Source organism: Pleurodeles waltl, chromosome 3_1, assembly GCF_031143425.1.
Source record: "Pleurodeles waltl isolate 20211129_DDA chromosome 3_1, aPleWal1.hap1.20221129, whole genome shotgun sequence".
NCBI lineage: Eukaryota > Metazoa > Chordata > Amphibia > Caudata > Salamandridae > Pleurodeles > Pleurodeles waltl.
The window spans coordinates 585,143,911-585,162,756 of record NC_090440.1 but is presented as its reverse complement, the minus strand read 5'-3'; the positions used below and the strand labels follow the sequence as shown (position 1 = coordinate 585,162,756).

General features: G+C 45.5%; 1 protein-coding gene across 3 annotated transcripts in view; it reads right to left on the bottom strand.

Annotated features, from left to right (window-relative positions):
* CPT1A (carnitine palmitoyltransferase 1A) overlaps window positions 1–14,348 on the bottom strand; it is a 522,885-nt gene extending 508,537 nt beyond the window's left edge. For 2 of the 3 annotated variants that reach the window (XM_069223030.1, XM_069223032.1), the window contains exon 1: window positions 14,250–14,348. The gene's annotated coding sequence lies outside the window, so the exon portion shown is untranslated. Of the gene's footprint in view, window positions 1–12,716; window positions 12,862–14,249 lie in introns of those variants that run through there. The other variant, XM_069223031.1, reaches the window with a different exon arrangement.
* Window positions 14,349–18,846: the final 4,498 nt, after the last annotated feature.

Here is an 18,846-nt window from a genome sequence, read left to right as displayed (position 1 = left end):
TATGATTTGTTCTTCAGTTTACAAAGCTATAATGAAACCAAAAGTAAATAAGGTTAATGCAAATGCAAACTGTACTGCTTTCAGAAACAGGTAAATACACACTAAATGTAAACATTGTGAAATGTGTGGCCTGCACTTACAATCAAACACACTCTGTTTAGGTGGATTCCCTTCCTGTTGACAACCTTCTGTTAAACATGTATGACGAGTACTTCATGTAAACAAGCATTGCCAAAGCCAACAGGTCACACTAATGCACGAGCTGTTGCCTTTGGAAATGTGCTTAAGCCATGTTGTACACCAGTGTGGCTGCTGTTTAGCATGGCTAGCAGTTAGCGGCGTGGATTGTCATACAGTGGAGTGGGGGGGGGGGGGGGGGAGTAGAGCGTCATTGAGGGGAATAAAGACAGTAGATGTTGCAGAGTGGTACAGTTCAGTGCAGACAGTGTTGTGGAAAGGGTAAAGTGGGTTGGAGTAGATTGAGGCAGAGTTGGGTGGACTGAAGTAGAGTGGGGTGGCTTGGATTGGGGAAGAGTGGGGTCGACTGGAGGGGGTAGAGTGCAGTGGGGTGAACTGGAGTGCAGTGGACTGTGGTTAATTGGTTTGGAGTGGGGTGGAATAGAGTGGGAGGATTGTAGTGGGGTAGATTTGAGTGGGGTGGATTGAGTGAGGTAGACTGGACTGGAGAAGGGTGTACTTCTCCAGTCGGGTGGACTGGAGTAGGGTGGACTGGATTAAGGTGGCACTGGAATGGAGTGGGGTGGAATGGGTTGGAGTGGGGTGGATAGCGCTGGAATGTGGCACAATGGATTGCAGTGTTATGGACTGGATTGAAGTGTGGATCGAGTGGGATGGATTGGAACGGGGTGGGTGGGATGGATTACACTGGAGTGGGGTGGACTGGATTATGGTGGATTGGATTGCAGTGAAGTGGACTGGAGTAGGGTAGATTGGAGTGGACTGGAGTTAATTGAATTAGCATGGATTGGAATAATGTGGGGTGGATGGGATTGCAGCGAGGTGGACTGCGGTGGATTGGATTGGAGTGGGTGGACTCTAGAGAGGTAGACTGGAATGGGGTAGAATGGATTGGGTTTAGGTGGATTGGAGTGGGGTGAATTGGTGAGTGCAGTGGATTGGAGTAGGGTGGAATGGAGTGGACTAGATTGGTGTGGGTGGATTGGAGTAGGGTGGATTAGATAGGAGTAGAGTGGATTGGGATTTCAGTAGGGTGGATTGGACTGGTGTGTAGTGGAGTGGATTGGAGAAGAGTGGGCTGGATTGGATTGCAGTGGGATGGACTGGAGTATGGTGGATTGGTGTTGGGTAGATTGGGTTGAATCGAGGTAGGGTGGGGTGGGAGGATTAGAGTGGGATGTATTGGGGTGGGGTGAACTGGATTGGGGTGAGTGGTTTGGCTTGGAGTGGGGTGCATTGGTCTAGCGTAGATTGGATTGGTGAGAGGTGAACTGGATTAGATTGATGTGGATTAGATTAAGTGGGGTAGACTGGTGCGGAATGGATTTGGGTGGTGTGGATTGGAGTGGGGCAGACTGGACTGAGCTGGATTGGTGTGGGCTGGACTGGAGCAGAGTGGATTGGGGCGTACTGCACAGTTGTGTCTTAAAGGATCATTTCGGAAATTACACATAAGAAAGAAACAATGTCGCTTTGCACTATTTAGAATAAGATAATCATCATCTTTTAAGAATAGTGCACACAAGCAAAAACAAAACTAAACAGGAGTCTGCAAAGTGAGAAAAGAAGACTTGGCAAGATAAAAGAAAGTTAATTATAGAAAATAAAAAAAATACACTTTTGTTTGTCTCACAGGGCACGTTTTAGCCAGTCATAAGCCTTCTGTTCGCAGGGCACTAGAAGTTTAAAAGATCAAAACAGCACATCAATCACGTCAGGAACAGCAGATGGGCACTGAATACATTGAATCAATCAGTGCTTGGTCCCTACTCTGCAGAAAGGAACAGAAAAGATGTCTGGGCAGCAGTGACAAATTAGGAGGCTGTAAAGAAGAGTGCTATGCAATGGTAAGCCATGGACAGGCACCAAGCCCTTTTGTTAACAACAGTGTATCACAAGCGGTTGCAGGCGCTAGCGCAGGCTCAACCCTAAAAATCCTTTTGATATTTAATTCTTACTATGACAGGAACTTTTAATGTAAAAATAACCTTTCTCCTTTATCAACGGTTGACAGTCCACCTGTATGATGAAGGCTGACCTTAAAAGTTACTACCGGGCCACAGTTGATCGTTATCAACGATTGGTTTAGTGGTAGCTGGGATGACGTGACTTATTGTAGTGAGCTCTCCCTATTGGGCCTAGACAATATCTTGTAAAAGACAATGAGGCAAGTACCCTCTAAACCTTATGACCAGTGCAGTAAAGCGGATAGATTAATGGTCAATGCAAGGGAGAAGTAGCCTAGACTTCCACAGAAATCAAATAGCTAAAGTAATTCTACGTGTACAAACAATGTAACATCAATAGAAATGTATTGCATTATATATTTCTTTAAACATGTTATTCCAGATATGAGGCATATATTTCGTAAAACATGTTATTCTGAACATAAAAGTTTGTATTTGTCTAAGTAGGTGCTCCTAGTGAAAACAGTGAAGGTGATAAAAAGTGCAGATAAGTGAAGGTGATATATACAGTATGTACAAAGAGTGGTTTTAAGAAAATTATGGACTTCTAGTGGCTCCGTCAGTCCAGGAAGCGCTGAAGTTCCATAAGATTTCTTTATATTTATATATTCCACACTCAAAGATTTGTCGATGTTTCGACCCAGTTGTAGAGACAAATCAAAAGAGGGTCATCATCAGGACAGTGAAATTCAAGTCGGTAGCACCTAGGAAGGATAAAAGGATGTGTAGACACACTGGGATTTGAACCTGTGGCCATGTACATTTGCTCATGAAAAAACTGTATTTGCAAATGTATGAAACGAGTATTGTTTCAAGGCATACTTTTGCAAATTCCACACCAGCATCAATCCAAGGACAATGCAGGTGTCTTTTTGTGTCTTGATTTAATAAGTGGGCCCCTGCCTTATTTTCATAATTGCCCTTCATATTTTTTAAATATTGGCATACATCAAGCACATTTTACTATAACATCTCAGAGATCGTATCTAAAGTTTTACAACAGTTTAGCAAGACGCTTTTTGCAGTTTTGTGTGTATATTTTATTTTGAAAGCAAAAAAACTCCAATCTTTTTTTCATGTTTCTGCACATAATCAGGGATCGTTATAATTAGTCTCAAATTGTTTCATTTTGCAAACACGTGTATACGTTTTTGACCTGGAATCACTGTCAGTGATGAAAGCTGCGTGCTCAGCTCACTGTATTTACTTGCAGCGTTGGCCCCAATAATGAATGCATAGCATTAATAAACCATATATACAGGTTTGAACAGTTTACACATAAATAAGAATCTGGCTTTATTGACAGACAGTTGTTATACAGATCCGTACTGTAGATTGGCAAAGTGTTTGTGCTTCATGGGATTGATCGTACTTGTCTATCAGACAAAGTAAACCTGGAAACTTGTTGGCCTGGACCCCAAACAATATGTCCTGGGCATCAGGTGAAAGGAATTCCATCCACACTACTAGGGGTGACATCAAGGAATCCTGCATATCTTATCACCAATATGCTGACCACACCCAGCTCCATCCGAAGGTTTCTTCACTTCTAACATCTCTTCTACTTCAATTTTTCACATCATACAGTCCTGCGTGACCACTCGCCATCTAAAACTGTGCTCATCCTCATTTCAACCTATTTGTCCTCTATCTCCAACCAGAGCCAGCTTGACACCTACAATGCCTTAAGCTGCACCCGTCAACTGGTGAAAGCTCTAGATTCAATCTTGACAATCACATTAATCTTCATGAAAAGACACAATATAGCAAGAAATGTGAATCAACAACTTAGACAAAATATATTGATCATACCTTTTGTACCAGAATAGAACTATTAAGTCCAGGCGTGGTTCTCTACAGATCAAGCTATGAAAATATGGCTCAACTAGTACTACTACAGTCCATCTCCCTTCTCTAAAGGCCTTCTTGCTTGCAGCATCACACCTTCTGGAATCAACTACTCTGACCACAATACCCGCATTTAACTCCCTTGGAGTTAGCTCCCCATTGAGGTCATATACTAATATGAACTTGCTTATTTAGTGCACAAAAGCTTATACTCTGATTACTCCCAGCATTTGGCCAATAAACTGAATATCTCTGGAGGCTCTCACCAAACACTGAAATTCTAACACTTTACACCTAGAAACAACAAACACACCTTGATCTACTTTTTCCTCAGTCATCGCATCCAAAATGTGGAATTCTATTAAACATGGTATCCTAACTATCCCTTTACTTTCAGCATTCAAACAACCTACTATAAGACAATTTCTCTTCAAACTTAATTTCCTCCCCTCTTCCACTAGCCACCAGGTAGTTGATGATTGTTATACAATGAACCAACCGGTCGTTCTATCTTAAAAGATTCTGCATTTTTAACAAATCTTTGACTGCTTTTCAGCATGTGAATACCTTATATACCAAATGTATATAAAATGAATATAACTCTGTATTGCAGCTGGTCCCAATCTGTGCACCACAGCACCCTGGTGTGCCGTCAAAACTAGCCAGGGGCACCGCAAATAGATGAGCACCAAGCACACAGTCTGGGAAATAATGCATTTAAATTATTATTCTTTTTAATTGAATGTTCCAGCCATGCGTCATGTACGTTTTTCCTATTTGATTAGATCGCACTGAAAGGTGTGTAGATGTTGCTAAGCTCAGGTTTTCCATGTTAGTATTTCATTTTAATACTATCTTAGAGTGAGAGAGAAAGAGTGAGAACGAGATGTGACCAGTAGAGGGACGGGTTTCTCTGCTTTCCTCTCATGCGGGGGACTGGAATGAACCACAGAAAGAAAGAAAGAAACCGGGTCACAAATACTAGCAGCACCGGGTACGGTTCAGCCAGTGAATGTTCCGTTTTTCAGGCAGTGGCTCATGGTAGGTGCGTCTGACAGCGGAGACTGCAGCACGCAGCGGCCACCGGCCAGTGATCCTTCTGTTTCTGCTCTTGAGCTGCTGCTTGGGACCCGGCGAGTTAAGTGCCTCTGAGACCGAGTCAGCCCTTCTCTCTCAGCTCCTTGCGCAGGTGTCTGGAGTGGAGAAGCTACTGAAGGAATCCATCAACAGCTGTAGTAGCAGCGGTAGGGAGAACCCCTGAGCATCGGCGAGGCACAGAGCCTACGTCACCAGCAAGGAGAGCTGCTCAGCCCAGAGGACTCCGAATTTGCTCTACCTGCAGGGGTGCCTATGTAGGGCAGGCGAGGCACGAAGGGCGCTCCACTTGCAGAAAGAGTCACAGACCTCTAAATGATGCAAGGACAGTCCATGGTGTGCAAGGCGAGGCACGTAGGCCAGTCGATGCTCAACAGGGGGTGGATCCACCATGGGTACCAAAAATAACCTGCGGATGCCAGGGGACGAGCAGGGCCTGTACCATCTGCAACACATGCAGGTAGAGGAGTGACAGCAGCTGGGCGAGAATGGCTGACAGGGCCACTTTGCCACCCTAGAGGACTATCACCATCTACAACAAAGACTCGCTAGCTGCCAGAGACACGTTTCTGGACGCCCCTGGGGATATATCAAGACATGCATAGGGGCATGCTGTGCAGAACCACGCTGCTCTCTGGCTGTGGTGGAGTTGGCCTCCTATTCCAACCACCAGCATTCGCCCACCCTGAGCAGCTACATCTTAGATTGCATGTACTGGGGCAACAGCCTCTTCACATTTTCATTGCACCATGGCTACAACAGCTTACCCAGCTTCCAGGTCAATCAAGCTGCCCGCCGGAGAGAGCCCGCCAGCAGCGCCAAGGAGAGGCTGGCACTGACCGCAGAGTTGAGCAACCGTTGTTAATTTCTGAGGGATTAATGTACTTGAGTGTATAAACAGGCGTAGAGACAAATGTACTGGAATTAAGTTGATCCCTCCCCTTAAACTATCAGTTACATCAGATTTAAAGTAAGAGTTACTGCCAAATGTTAGAATGACCTATACTCTTATTTAACCAATTCAAGTTTATTAAATAACTGCTTTATTTTTATTTTGTTACATCACTGATTATAATACCTTTATTAGCTTCTTCACAATTATCTTCAGGAAAAAAAATGGAAGAACTCCAGAGGCCGGGCATACATTCCCTGACCCACCAAAAAAAAAAAAAGTAACATAATGGAGAGCCGTGGCCAAGGGCCAATAGGTCAATGGAGTCACAGGCCATGAACGTTTGGGATCCACTGGGGTATTTATACATTGACGGATGTACCCGACATTCTACAAAGCACACAATCCTATAATACAGTGCCAAATGCACTTTAAAATGTATCTTTATCTAATGAAACCTTGTCAAGTGACACAGAGAGTACTACTGTTTTTTTTTTTTTTTCTTTTACAGATAGGCAACGTTCCAGCAATATTGCTTTATTTAACCTTCTGCTGCTCTGAATCGAACACTCCTTTCTGACCAAAGGAATTAGTGATTGTCTGCCAAGTGAGTTATTTAATGCTGGGATTTTCACTCATGCAGACTGCACCTTCATAAAGGCGAATCACACTGAAATTGCATGAACACCAATTCAATGAATTAAAAAAAATAAACATTTAATGCAGTGGTTCCCAAACTGTTTGCTTGGTACGCATCTGTTCACTGCACCCCTGCCTAGTTTTGATGGCACACTGGGGTGCCTTGGAGCACAGACTGGGAACAGCTGAACTGAAATCAAACTATTTACATAGTACATTTTTAAAGCTTAATAATTAGCTGAGCCAATTTATCAACATTCAATAAGGAAAGCTTGAGGTACGCCCTGCAAGGATTCAAAACTAAGCTTTACATGTGGCATACATGGCCGCAGTAGGTGTTTAGCTCACCGAGTATGAATATAAAGTGTTAACTGTGGGCTTAGTAAGGCTCTCTGCAACAAAAGCATTAACCCATTGTAGTATATTTCATTTAAAAAAAAATATTTGACCCACACACTCCAAGTCTCTACAAGAGACACATCAACCTTTTGAATTATTTAATGATTCAAGCCAAAGACCAGATATTACACTCAGTTCTCTCCAAGTTCAATAGCCTCGAGTTATCTTACCAGTATTATACCACATAAAATAGATCTCGGCAACACAAAATACAGTAACCTTGAAGCATCCTTAAAATGCAGTCTATTTGTGACCAGTTAAGAAAGAATTATTTTACTATCACTTTTTTCCATGCTGCCAATTTCGTTGTAAGGTTTGAATAACATAACATATGTGATGGCTGCCAATAAAAAGAAAAGTGTTTTTTTGCAGGTTTACTCCCATTTTTAACACAATTTTGACCACTAGGTGCTGGTGTATTGACTTTGAAATGTCCAGAGACTTGCTAAACAGGATGCAGTGCATATGCTCTGACCCATAAAATAGCACATGTTTAATTGGCATGTCCCCAATTGGCATAGACTTACTTATTTTCAAGCCACTGGTATATGGCACCAGGAGTAGCCAGGGCCTGAGGGTCTCCCTGGGACTGCAGCACTTGTTGTGGCATCTCGAGTGGGACAAGGTAAAATATGGCCTCCAGTCTACAACTGCAGACTGGAAGGCCAGTTTTAAACTGATACCTTAACTTTGCCATTTAAGTTAATGGCAAGGCCCAAATCTCTCTTTTAATTTGTGAAAGTCACCGCTAAAATAAGCCTAGCAAACCCTAAGTCATGATTCAATTTGTTAAAAAGAGGAACATGTGTTTTTAAATGTTTCAGTGGTAAAAACCCTAAATTGTTGTTTTTACTGTGGAAAGGCGGGTAGCCCAATTGGCAAGTAAAGTGTTACAAGCTGACACCTCAGCCCTGCTAACTCCTGAATGGAATTAATAAAGCTGGTATATAAAGTTATCAAAAGAATCAGTGCCTTAGAGCTGATGATCAATGATTAAATCAAATTTAATGTCACTGGTGGGCAAAGTGCAACTTTAGAAGTTGCCACTTTTTTGCCCAAGGTTTCCAGTGCCTGTTTACTGTTGTACTAGAGGTCTGTCCTTCAGACTGCTTTCTGCCCTCTTGGGGAGACATGCTATCAACTCCCAGGAAAGACAACAATAGAGGCCTGCGACTGGAGGAGGTGTTACCTCCCTCAGGCAATAAACCACATGAGTGTTAGTCCAAACAGAGCTCTCCAAAGGTGAAGACTCTTTTGAAGGGCAAATGAGTAACACTTGGGGAGGGGCTGCTCTACTATTTAGGTAAACAGGCTGGCACTAGGGACAGGGAGCGGGAAACCAGTTGTCATCATCAAAAACCTTTATTCAGATTTAAGACATTCCATTAAAATTTACATTAAGAAAAAAATCCCTAACACTTTCCAACATTAAAACATCATACGTCATGCAGAATAAATATGATAAAAAGATTAAAAGTACACATTCAGAACAGCAGCACTGCAATAATCAGTCCATAGATTATTAACCCAAGCCAAATTCATATCTCTTTCTCAGGGCCGATTGTTTTATAAAATTTAACGTTGCCCAACACAAACTGGTTTTCCAGGGGCATGAAGCTCCCTTGGTAGCCCCACATAGGGGTTAGGATATGGTGCGCCACATACCAAGCGCGGGTCCTGCCATGTTGGAAGTGAGCAGAATGGTGCACCTTGGGAGGTCTAAATCCCACACTTTGCATGAAAAGCCCACCAGGTGGGAAGAAAGCCCATTGGCTACCATCCACATTCTACCCTGACGGTGTTTTCTGAGCACGAATAGAGAACCCCTGGCACCCAGAACTCAGATCTTGACTGGAAGGAGAACCGAGGAAGGATTGCTCTGCTGCACCGCGGAACCGGCAAATAAAGGTTGCACTGTTGTGGACTGCATCTGCTGAACATTGTGGACAGCAAAGTAGAGGGACTGGGCCTGCTGTGTCCTGCTTAAGAAATTGTTTCCAGAGCCCAGCCAAAGCCAGGACCAGTGAGCTGACCTGTTCAGAGTAGAGGGAAATAATAGCTGAAAAGCCAGCTGAGGCATGTGAGTAGCCCAAAGACTGCAACATGCAGCCAATCGCTGCTGTGCAGCACCAGAGACCAGTACCCGACGCACAAAGTTGCACCCAAGTTTGATAAGCCTGGGAGTGTCGTCGGAGTGCAACTAGGACTTCCAGAGAACGAGGTATCAACCCAGGAAGGATTGGCCCGTGGCTGCAATACTGGGTGACTAGGAGTCCAGTGGCGACTGGACTTCTGCAGCATCTAGAGCACTTAGAGGGATATCGACCCTACGACCAGGACACCTCACCCACTTTGTGACCAGAGAAGTAGTGGCAGCAAGACCCTCATCGACTGCATCACATCCACAGCAACCTTCATCCCCTGCATAAGGACCATTCCATAGGAAAACCCTGCAAAAGAGTAAAGTGCCTGGAACTAACTAAAAACTATTTTGCCTGCTGAGGTACCTGTTTCTGAGGGCCTTGCTGGTCCCCCTGACTGGCTCCCTACTGGGGATTGTCACCTAAATTGACTCTTAGTGAGCGCATTACAACTAGCCCAAACTTTTTAGTGAAAATGTCTCTAGGTGTCAGATTTATTGAACTTGCAAATGTTTGCTCACAGTTTAGTGAAATGCTTTAATTTACCATACCTTGTAATTTCTATCTCTCCTGAACCCTCTTGTGCATCTCTTTAGTGGCGGTGTCTAAAAATACTATCTATTTTTATGAATTGGTGTCTGATTTCTTTGGGTCATTGATTCTTTCAATTGTTTTGGTGCTGGTTAAATGCTTCACACTTGTTCCTTTGTGTAAGATCTTGCTGCTCAGAGCCACAACTAACCAGGGTTAAGCTAAAGGTTTGACAAATGAAACCTCAAGGTCCCCAATGGGTTGGTAAGTGTATTACACTGTAAGATCGCGCAACCACACCATGTAATACACCCCATTACCTCACACACCCCTTCTGCAAAAACACCAGTACCCGCAATCTGTAGGTTCATAGAGTATTTCTTTTTCATTGACAACACTGGCAGATAGAGCAAGGTACTTAAATGACAAGTCACTTACCCCTTTTCCCACTCCCCCACCAGCCACTCCACTTCCGCCCAAGTATTGTTCATTTATACTTCTCTCCTCTCACACAGGAGCTATGTTTTCCTTTTGCAGATGTGACAGTTCCCTGTGCACTTACGAGTGACATTCCAATGCCCACAAGTGACACTTTTTCTAAAGCAATACATTGTAGGTATGTTAATGTAAGGAGATAAAAAAACAAAAACTGAAATGCTCCCTTTTGTGAAAAGAAATATTTTGGAATATTCCTTCAAACTGCTGCAACGGCCATGTTGTTGTTATGCTAAGTCACTATTCTATTTGGTTTAGAAGATGCCAATAGAAACCTAGCAGCTTAGTGTATCTAAATGGTCTACTCACCTTGCACCTCTAGGCCCTATTCGTGCTTAAAATTTCGTACCACGCTGGATAGAGAATGACACGTGACACGTCCATAGTAAAAACACACAGAGACTTGTGGTTTTGAAACTGTGGACCATTTTTCATACACTTGCCTTTGTGTTGCCAGAGACCTGAGCTCAACATGCTTCGAAAGGTGAGTCGAGGAAGTGGAGCGGCATTGCTGTTGTTGATTGGAAGGCCTACGGTACCACATACAGTTGGGTGAATGGGAACATTTTCAGTTGGGGTCGGGTGGGGGACGAAACAAGAGAAATAACTGAATGCCAGACAGCCCCGGTTTTAACACCATTGTTTTTTTTTGTTACATGGTTAAAAACACATCTAAGCCCTACTGCTTAGAAGTCTTCCAGGACAAATGGAAAGGTTATGCTGAATTGTGCAAACACGTCAGAGAAGCGCAGGCTGAAAACTGCTGCAGAATAGGCTGAAAAACAAGTTGCAGATTACATTACGTTCTCCAAGCAAAGTGTATAACCAATTTAAAATTTGCAGCTGCATTTACATTTATGTATCACTTCATGCCTACCTGAAACAAAAGCACTTACTCAAACAGGCAAGAGAAAAATATATAAACATTGGTGGTACAGGTTTATCTGCTGTACAAATATATAAACTGTACAGAAATTTTAAAAAATGCACCAATTCAAAATTGCTGTTTTACAGAACATTATTATCAATAGGTAAGCACAAAAATGAGATACAGAAGCATTTTAAGACTAATGAAAATCTTCTGCACTATCATCTTTCTCCAGTACTGCCTGTCTGCTTACTGTTTTAGGGTCCCAAGTAGAATTAGGTTTCCCCAGTAGCGTCTTTACAGTACAGTAGGTAATGGTAATTAACTATTTCTATTTTGAATCCTTTATTTTGTACTTTTCACCATATCACATAAAAAATATTCGTTTTTTTACGTTTCAAGAATAACGGGAATTTCCTATTTCTGTAATAAAGTATTGGCAATTTGGGTTGGAAAGGTACTCAAAGGCTCCGCCCCACTACAAGGATACCACAGAATATTAGTGGCTCCTGGTTTTGGTTAGGAAAAACCTATTTCTGCACAAGATCCAAAAAATGGAGTCGAGTGAATCGGTGCTAATTCCTTCACAATATTACCCCCAGGCTGTGGTTTCTTCTTCAGATTTAACATGTGCATGAATCGTAGGAGTGCACATTTCCATCCACATCTTATTCAGGTGTCCTGCTGTGCAGCAAGGGAACCAAGATGATTTCCTGCAGGCACAATCCATCCTTCACGTGTTGTTAAAGATCAGGAAATATCTGACACCCTCGCTGAATCCTCTCTTTTCTTCATCATTCACTTCACTCCTACCTGTTATTGTCCTCCTCTGCATTTTGCTTGGAGTCTTCTCTCCCATTTTCCCCTTCTACCATTCCTTCCTTGGTTTCATTAGTCCTCAGTGCATTCCTATTGCAGCTTGATTTCTCCCTCATCCTCTCTCACTTTACCTTTTTGTCCCTGTCCATCCGACGTCCCCCTTTCTCATCGCATGAGTCTCTCTCTCTTCCTTTTGTCTCTCTTCACCGCAACTCTTCTCATTTTGTCCCAGGAAGGGGTAACATCCTCACCGTCACTACAATTATCCCACATGATATAATTCAGTGAGTGAAAGGCCGTAGTGAATACCAAACTCCTTATGCGGGCAGGATGTCGCTGACTACGGCCCTATCTCCGCCTCTAGAAAGAGGCTGTAATAAGATGCAGTTTTTTCCCCTTGATTAGTTTTGGGTAATCAGTGAAACACTGCTCATCTGTAGCCGGGTGGACCACGAAGCTCAGCTACACCCTTTCAGCTGTTTGACACTGGGATTCTCTCTCCAAAAGGAAGCCGTCCCGAGGGAGTGATGGGCTGAAGGACCAACGAGGGACAGCTGAGAGCACGAGTGCGAGAGATTTCACCCTAGAAAGGAAAACAACCAGCCCAATAGGCAAAAGCAAAGGGCGGAGCTTGCACTACCCTGACAATCTAACAACTGACCTCCCTCTGTGCATCCTCTCTCAGTGGTAGTAGCTGCAGCTAAATGCTACTGAGAACTGATAAATAATGCAGTGTCGGCGAGGACCTTCCTGCGTTCGCAACACAACTCAAAAGCGAAACCCATCCGCCCCCCCCCCCAAGGGACCCCTCAAAGTCTCCTCACCAGAATAGAAGCTTGCTGATCATCAGCTCCTACGAGGGTGCCCTACTTTCACCCTCGGTGAGCCCTTCCGCTCGGGCATTCGTAGTGAGGCTGAGTGCCTCCCTGGCTTCGCCCCTCCCCCGCAGCAAGCAGACACGTGACTGCTGCAGAAGTAGGTAAAAGGTCGCACGTTGCAGATGGCTATTCGGGGAGCCGGTGTGCGGTGCGAATGTCTAGGAGTCCGCATGGTGAGATGACAGCAAGGTTGGGGTGGTGGGCTATTCCGCAGATGACAAGCTAAAACCTCACTGTCCTGGAACAGGTTTGCTCTCTCGGAGGACTGTCCAAAACGCAATTATAACCAAGACAAAATATTTATTTTTGTGATGAGAAGTCGGAGATGCGCAACGCATTTTTTGTGCAAGAAAAGAAAATAAGCATTCGCAGTAGCAGTCTACTTCCATCACTACCACCCTGGATCAAGAGAGATTACTTTGAAGGAAGACTGCATCGCCGAGTTTGCATTATGCTTTGCGCGTGCATGCGTGTTAATAGATGGTGAAATCCTGTTTTTTCTGATGCTTGCTGTATTTGGTGTAGTAAACATCAAATCAGCTTGGCATCCATACTTCCATGAAATCTGTGGAGTAAACGGCTTGCTCAGGATGACCAGACCTTGTCATCAAACTGAATGCCATCATGTGTACACAAACGATTTTCATAAACAATACATAAACTGGAATGCGATTTGTTAAAGGTCGTGTGCATGCACTTCTCACAGATTCAATCAGAGTAGCCTATAATTCTGTTAATGCAACCTTGAAACAGAAATGGCAAAAGCCCTGGTTAATTTTTACCCTGAAGTGACTCCTCGCTCTCCCCCCAGAGTCATGGGTGTCACCTTTCCAGGCACATAAATGCAAGAATCCATCACTGCTGGGCGTACGGGGCCTTAAGGGGCTGAGCCTGGCCTTAAGGGCACTCAAAGGCCAGTGGGCAGCGCCCAGCGCTGCGCAACAACCCCCATGCACGTCAAGGACAGAGTATCCTCACGTGTCACCGACAACCGAGCAGCCCAGCAAGGCCCACACTCTTGGTAGTCAGGGCACCCAGCCGAAATACGTGGAAAAGAGTCAATATGCTATAGGATTGTGCCCTCATACTGTCCAGTGCTGTACTGCTAAAACGAATAAAAGATGACATAGATACACTCTGGTGGAAGGCCAGTGCTGCACTTTTAAATACAAGGTACTTTTTCAGGTGGGTTATGCGAGCCACTTCAAAGAGTTTCAGGAGTAATATTTATTTTACATAATACTACTACACTACGGAGGTTGTAACTGGACAAAGGTGGGCGCTCAAAGTATGGCTGCGTGCCCTTCAGAGGTTTTATGTCGTTCCAAGAGGCTGCAATCCCAGCTCCATGCGGGCTTCCCGTCCTGTGAAAGCTAGTGGGCTAAGTAGACGAATGCTCAGAGATAAGATACTTTGTATAAGCACCAAACATACAAAAATGTATATGAACGTCTAATCACTGAAAGAAAATGCGCTCACCCAAAACACAAGTCTTGCTTTCTTGCTGGCAGGCTGGTGTTAGAGCCGAATGCGTCTGCCTCTGAGCTCAGAGGCAAAAGGAGGCCGCCTTTCCTGTAGCCCCACCCACATCCCGTTCAGCCCTCCTCCCTACACTTTTGTCTTTGGCTGCCGCGGCCCTTCCTCCCTTTTCTCAGCCACACGCCCTCAATTCTCCAGGCATACCCACAGCCCTGCCCCCTCAGGCACTGCCTTCTTTTCAGTCATGCCTCCAATCTTGTGTCATGATCTGAGTGCTCCTTTTTCATTCTCTCAACCCCGCCCCCCTCGGTGTTGTAAGTCCTCCCCCTATTTTTCTCTCCTCGCTTCTTCCCGCAGCCCTGCCTCAGGCCGTAGCAGGTTGCGTTTTGTTCCCGAAAACAACGGGCAAGGCACTCACACATTCTCAGGGTTGGAGAGTCAATGACGCCATAGCAACCTGTAAGAGAACTACCAACTGCCCCGGGTCTAAAGATGAAGGGTTTATTAGGAGGGGTCAGCAGAGAGCGAGGCAGCTCCAGGAGAACCAGAAAAGCATCATTGCAGAGCTAGGCCGGCTTGTATGGTGAAACGGGCCAGCCTGGTCTGGGGCATAGCTAGGGCAGGTATAGTGGGTCTAACGGATGAGGGGTATCCGGAAAGAGTTAGTGTGTGTGCTAAAACAGGTCGGACCACTGTACGGGAGTGGCAGTGCCCTAACGACGGAGCGCGTGAGACTTTGCAATGTAATTAAGCCTCCTTTAATCCGCGTCTCGTAAGCTGTTGTAACAAGATTTATGTTTGAATTTGGCACAGAACCCTCAACTTTCCCCTTATTATGAATAGTGAGTTACCAGATAATTGTACTCCTCCTATTATACAACAATATATAATTGTATAACTTTTTGATAACATTTTGTTGTAAACCTTTGACGTGTGATGATGCTCATCCGTCCTGGGACCCATCCTATAAGTGGCAGTGCACAGTTGTAGGAAGTTGGCTCTGTATGTGCTATTTCAAAGTAAGGAATAGCATGCACAGAGTCCAAGGGTTCCCCTTAGAGGTAAAATAGTGGTAAAAAGAGATAATACTAATGCTCTATTTTGTGGTAGTGTAGTCGAGCAGTAGGCTTATCCAAGGAGTAGTGTTAAGCATTTGTTGTACATACACATAGGCAATAAATGAGGTACACACACTCAGAGACAAATCCAGCCAATAGGTTTTGTTATAGAAAAATATATTTTCTTAGTTTATTTTAAGAACCACAGGTTCAAATTTTACATGTAATAGCTCTTTTGAAAGGTATTGCAGGTAAGTACTCTAGGAACTTTGAATCATTACTTTAGCATGTATACTTTTTACATAAAACACAATAAGCTGTTTTAAAAGTGGACACAGTGCAATTTTCACAGTTCCTGGGGGAGGTAAGTTATTGTTAGTTTTCACAGGTAAGTAAGTCACTTACAGGTTTGAGTTTTTGGTCCAAGGTAGCCCACCGTTGGGGGTTCAGAGCAACCCCAAAGTTATCACACCAGCAGCTCAGGGCCGGTCAGGTGCAAAGGTCAAAGAGGTGCCCAAAACACATAGGCTATAATGGAGAGAAGGGGGTGCCCCGGTTCCAGTCTGCCAGCAGGTAAGTACCCGCGTCTTCGGAGGGCAGACCAGGGGGGTTTTGTAGGGCACCGGGGGGGACACAAAGTAGCACAGAAAGTACACCCTCAGCAGCGCGGGGGGCGGCCGGGTGCAGTGTGCAAACACGCGTCGGGTTTCCTTCAGGTTTCAATGGGAGACCTAGGGGTCTCTTCAGCGATGCAGGCAAGGGGGGGGCTCCTCGGGGTAGCCACCACCTGGGCAAGGGAGAGGGCCTCCTGGGGGTCACTCCTGCACAGAAGTTCCGTTTCTTTAGGGGCTGGGGGCTGCGGGTGCAGGGTCTTTTCCAGCCGTCGGGAAATGGAGTTCAGACAGTCGCGGTCAGGGGGAGCCTGGGGATTCCCTCTGCAGGCGTCGCTGTGGGGGCTCAGGGGGGACAACTTTGGTTACTCACAGTCGTAGAGTCGCCGGAGGATCCTCCCTGAGTTGGTTGTTCTCCACCAGTCGAGTCGGGGTCGCCGGGTGCAGTGTTGCAAGTCTCACGCTTCTTGCGGGGAGTTGCAGGGGTCTTTAAATCTGCTCCTTGTAACAAAGTTGCAGTTCTTTTGGAGCAGTGCCGCTGTCCTCGGGAGTTTCTTGTCTTTTTCGAAGCAGGGCAGTCCTCGGAGGATTCAGAGGTCGCTGGTCCCTTGGAAAGCGTCGCTGGAGCAGGGTTCTTTGGAAGGCAGGAGACAGGCCGGTAAGTCTGGGGCCAAGGCAGTTGGTGTCTTCTGGTCTTCCTCTGCAGGGGTCTTTCAGCTCAGCAGTCCTTCTTCTTGTAGTTGCAGGAATCTAAAATCTTAGGTTCAGGGAAGCCCTTAAATACTAAATTTAAGGGCGTGTTTAGGTCTGGGGGGTTAGTAGCCAATGGCTACTAGCCCTGAGGGTGGGTACACCCTCTTTGTGCCTCCTCCCAAGGGGAAGGGGGTCACATCCCTAATCCTATTGGGGGAATCCTCCATCTGCAAGATGGAGGATTTCTAAAAGTTAGAGTCACCTCAGCTCAGGACACCTTAGGGGCTGTCCTGACTGGCCAGTGACTCCTCCTTGTTATTCTCATTATTTTCTCCGGCCTTGCCGCCAAAAGTGGGGGCCAGAGGGGGCGGGCAACTCCACTAGCTGGAGTGTCCTGCGGTGCTGTGACAAAGGGGTGAGCCTTTGAGGCTCACCGCCAGGTGTTACAGCCCCTGCCTGGGGGAGGTGTTAGCATCTCCACCCAGTGCAGGCTTTGTTACTGGCCTCAGAGTGACAAAGGCACTCTCCCCATGGGGCCAGCAACATGTCTCTAGTGTGGCAGGCTGCTGGAACCAGTCAGCCTACACAGATAGTCGGTTAAGTTTCAGGGGGCACCTCTAAGGTGCCCTCTGTGGTGTATTTTACAATAAAATGTACACTGGCATCAGTGTGCATTTATTGTGCTGAGAAGTTTGATACCAAACTTCCCAGTTTTCAGTGTAGCCATTATGGTGCTGTGGAGTTCGTGTAAAACAGACTCCCAGACCATATACTCTTATGGCTACCCTGCACTTACAATGTCTAAGGTTTTGTTTAGACACTGTAGGGGCACAGTGCTCATACACTGGTACCCTCACCTATGGTATAGTGCACCCTGCCTTAGGGCTGTAAGGCCTGCTAGAGGGGTGTCTTACCTATACTGCATAGGCAGTGAGAGGCTGGCATGGCACCCTGAGGGGAGTGCCATGTCGACTTACTCATTTTGTTCTCACTAGCACACACAAGCTGGTAAGCAGTGTGTCTGTGCTGAGTGAGGGGTCTCTAGGGTGGCATAATACATGCTGCAGCCCTTAGAGACCTTCCCTGGCATCAGGACCCTTGGTACCAGAGGTACCAGTTACAAGGGACTTATCTGGATGCCAGGGTGTGCCAATTGTGGAATCAAAAGTACAGGTTAGGGAAAGAACACTGGTGCTGGGGCCTGGTTAGCAGGCCTCAGCACACTTTCAATTCAAAACATAGCATCAGCAAAGGCAAAAAGTCAGGGGGTAACCATGCCAAGGAGGCATTTCCTTACACAACCCCTCCCCCCCCCCCAAACGAAAGAGGATGAGACTAACCTTTCCCAAGAGAGTCTTCATTTTCTAAGTGGAAGAACCTGGAAAGGCCATCTGCATTGGCATGGGCAGTCCCAGGTCTGTGTTCCACTATAAAGTCCATTCCCTGTAGGGAGATGGACCACCTCAACAGTTTTGGATTTTCACCTTTCATTTGCATCAGCCATCTGAGAGGTCTGTGGTCAGTCTGAACTAGGAAGTGAGTACCAAAGAGGTATGGTCTCAACTTCTTCAGGGACCAAACCACAGCAAAGGCCTCCCTCTCAATGGCACTCCAACGCTGCTCCCTGGGGAGTAACCTCCTGCTAATGAAAGCAACAGGCTGGTCAAGGCCATCATCATTTGCTTGGGACAAAACTGCCCCTATCCCATGTTCAGAGGCATCTGTTTGCACAATGAATTGCTTGGAGTAATCTGGAGCTTTTAGAACTGGTGCTGTGCACATAGCTTGCTTCAGGGTGTCAAAGGCCTGTTGGAATTCTACAGTCCAGTTTACTTTCTTGGGCATTTTCTTGGAGGTGAGTTCTGTGAGGGCTGTCACAATGGATCCATATCCCTTCACAAACCTCCTATAGTACCCAGTCAAGCCAAGGAATGCCCTGACTTGAGTCTGGGTTTATGGAGCTACCCAGTCCAGAATAGTCTGGATCTTTGGTTGGAGTGGCTGAACTTGGCCTCCACCTACAAGGTGTCCCAAGTAAACCACAGTTCCCTGCCCTATCTGGCATTTGGATGCCTTGATAGAGAGGCCTGCAGATTGCAGGGCCTTCAAAACCTTCTTCAGGTGGACCAGGTGATCCCGCCAGGTGGAGCTGAAGACAGCAATATCATCAAGATAAGCTGCACTAAAGGATTCCAACCCAGCAAGGACTTGATTCACCAACCTTTGGAAGGTGGC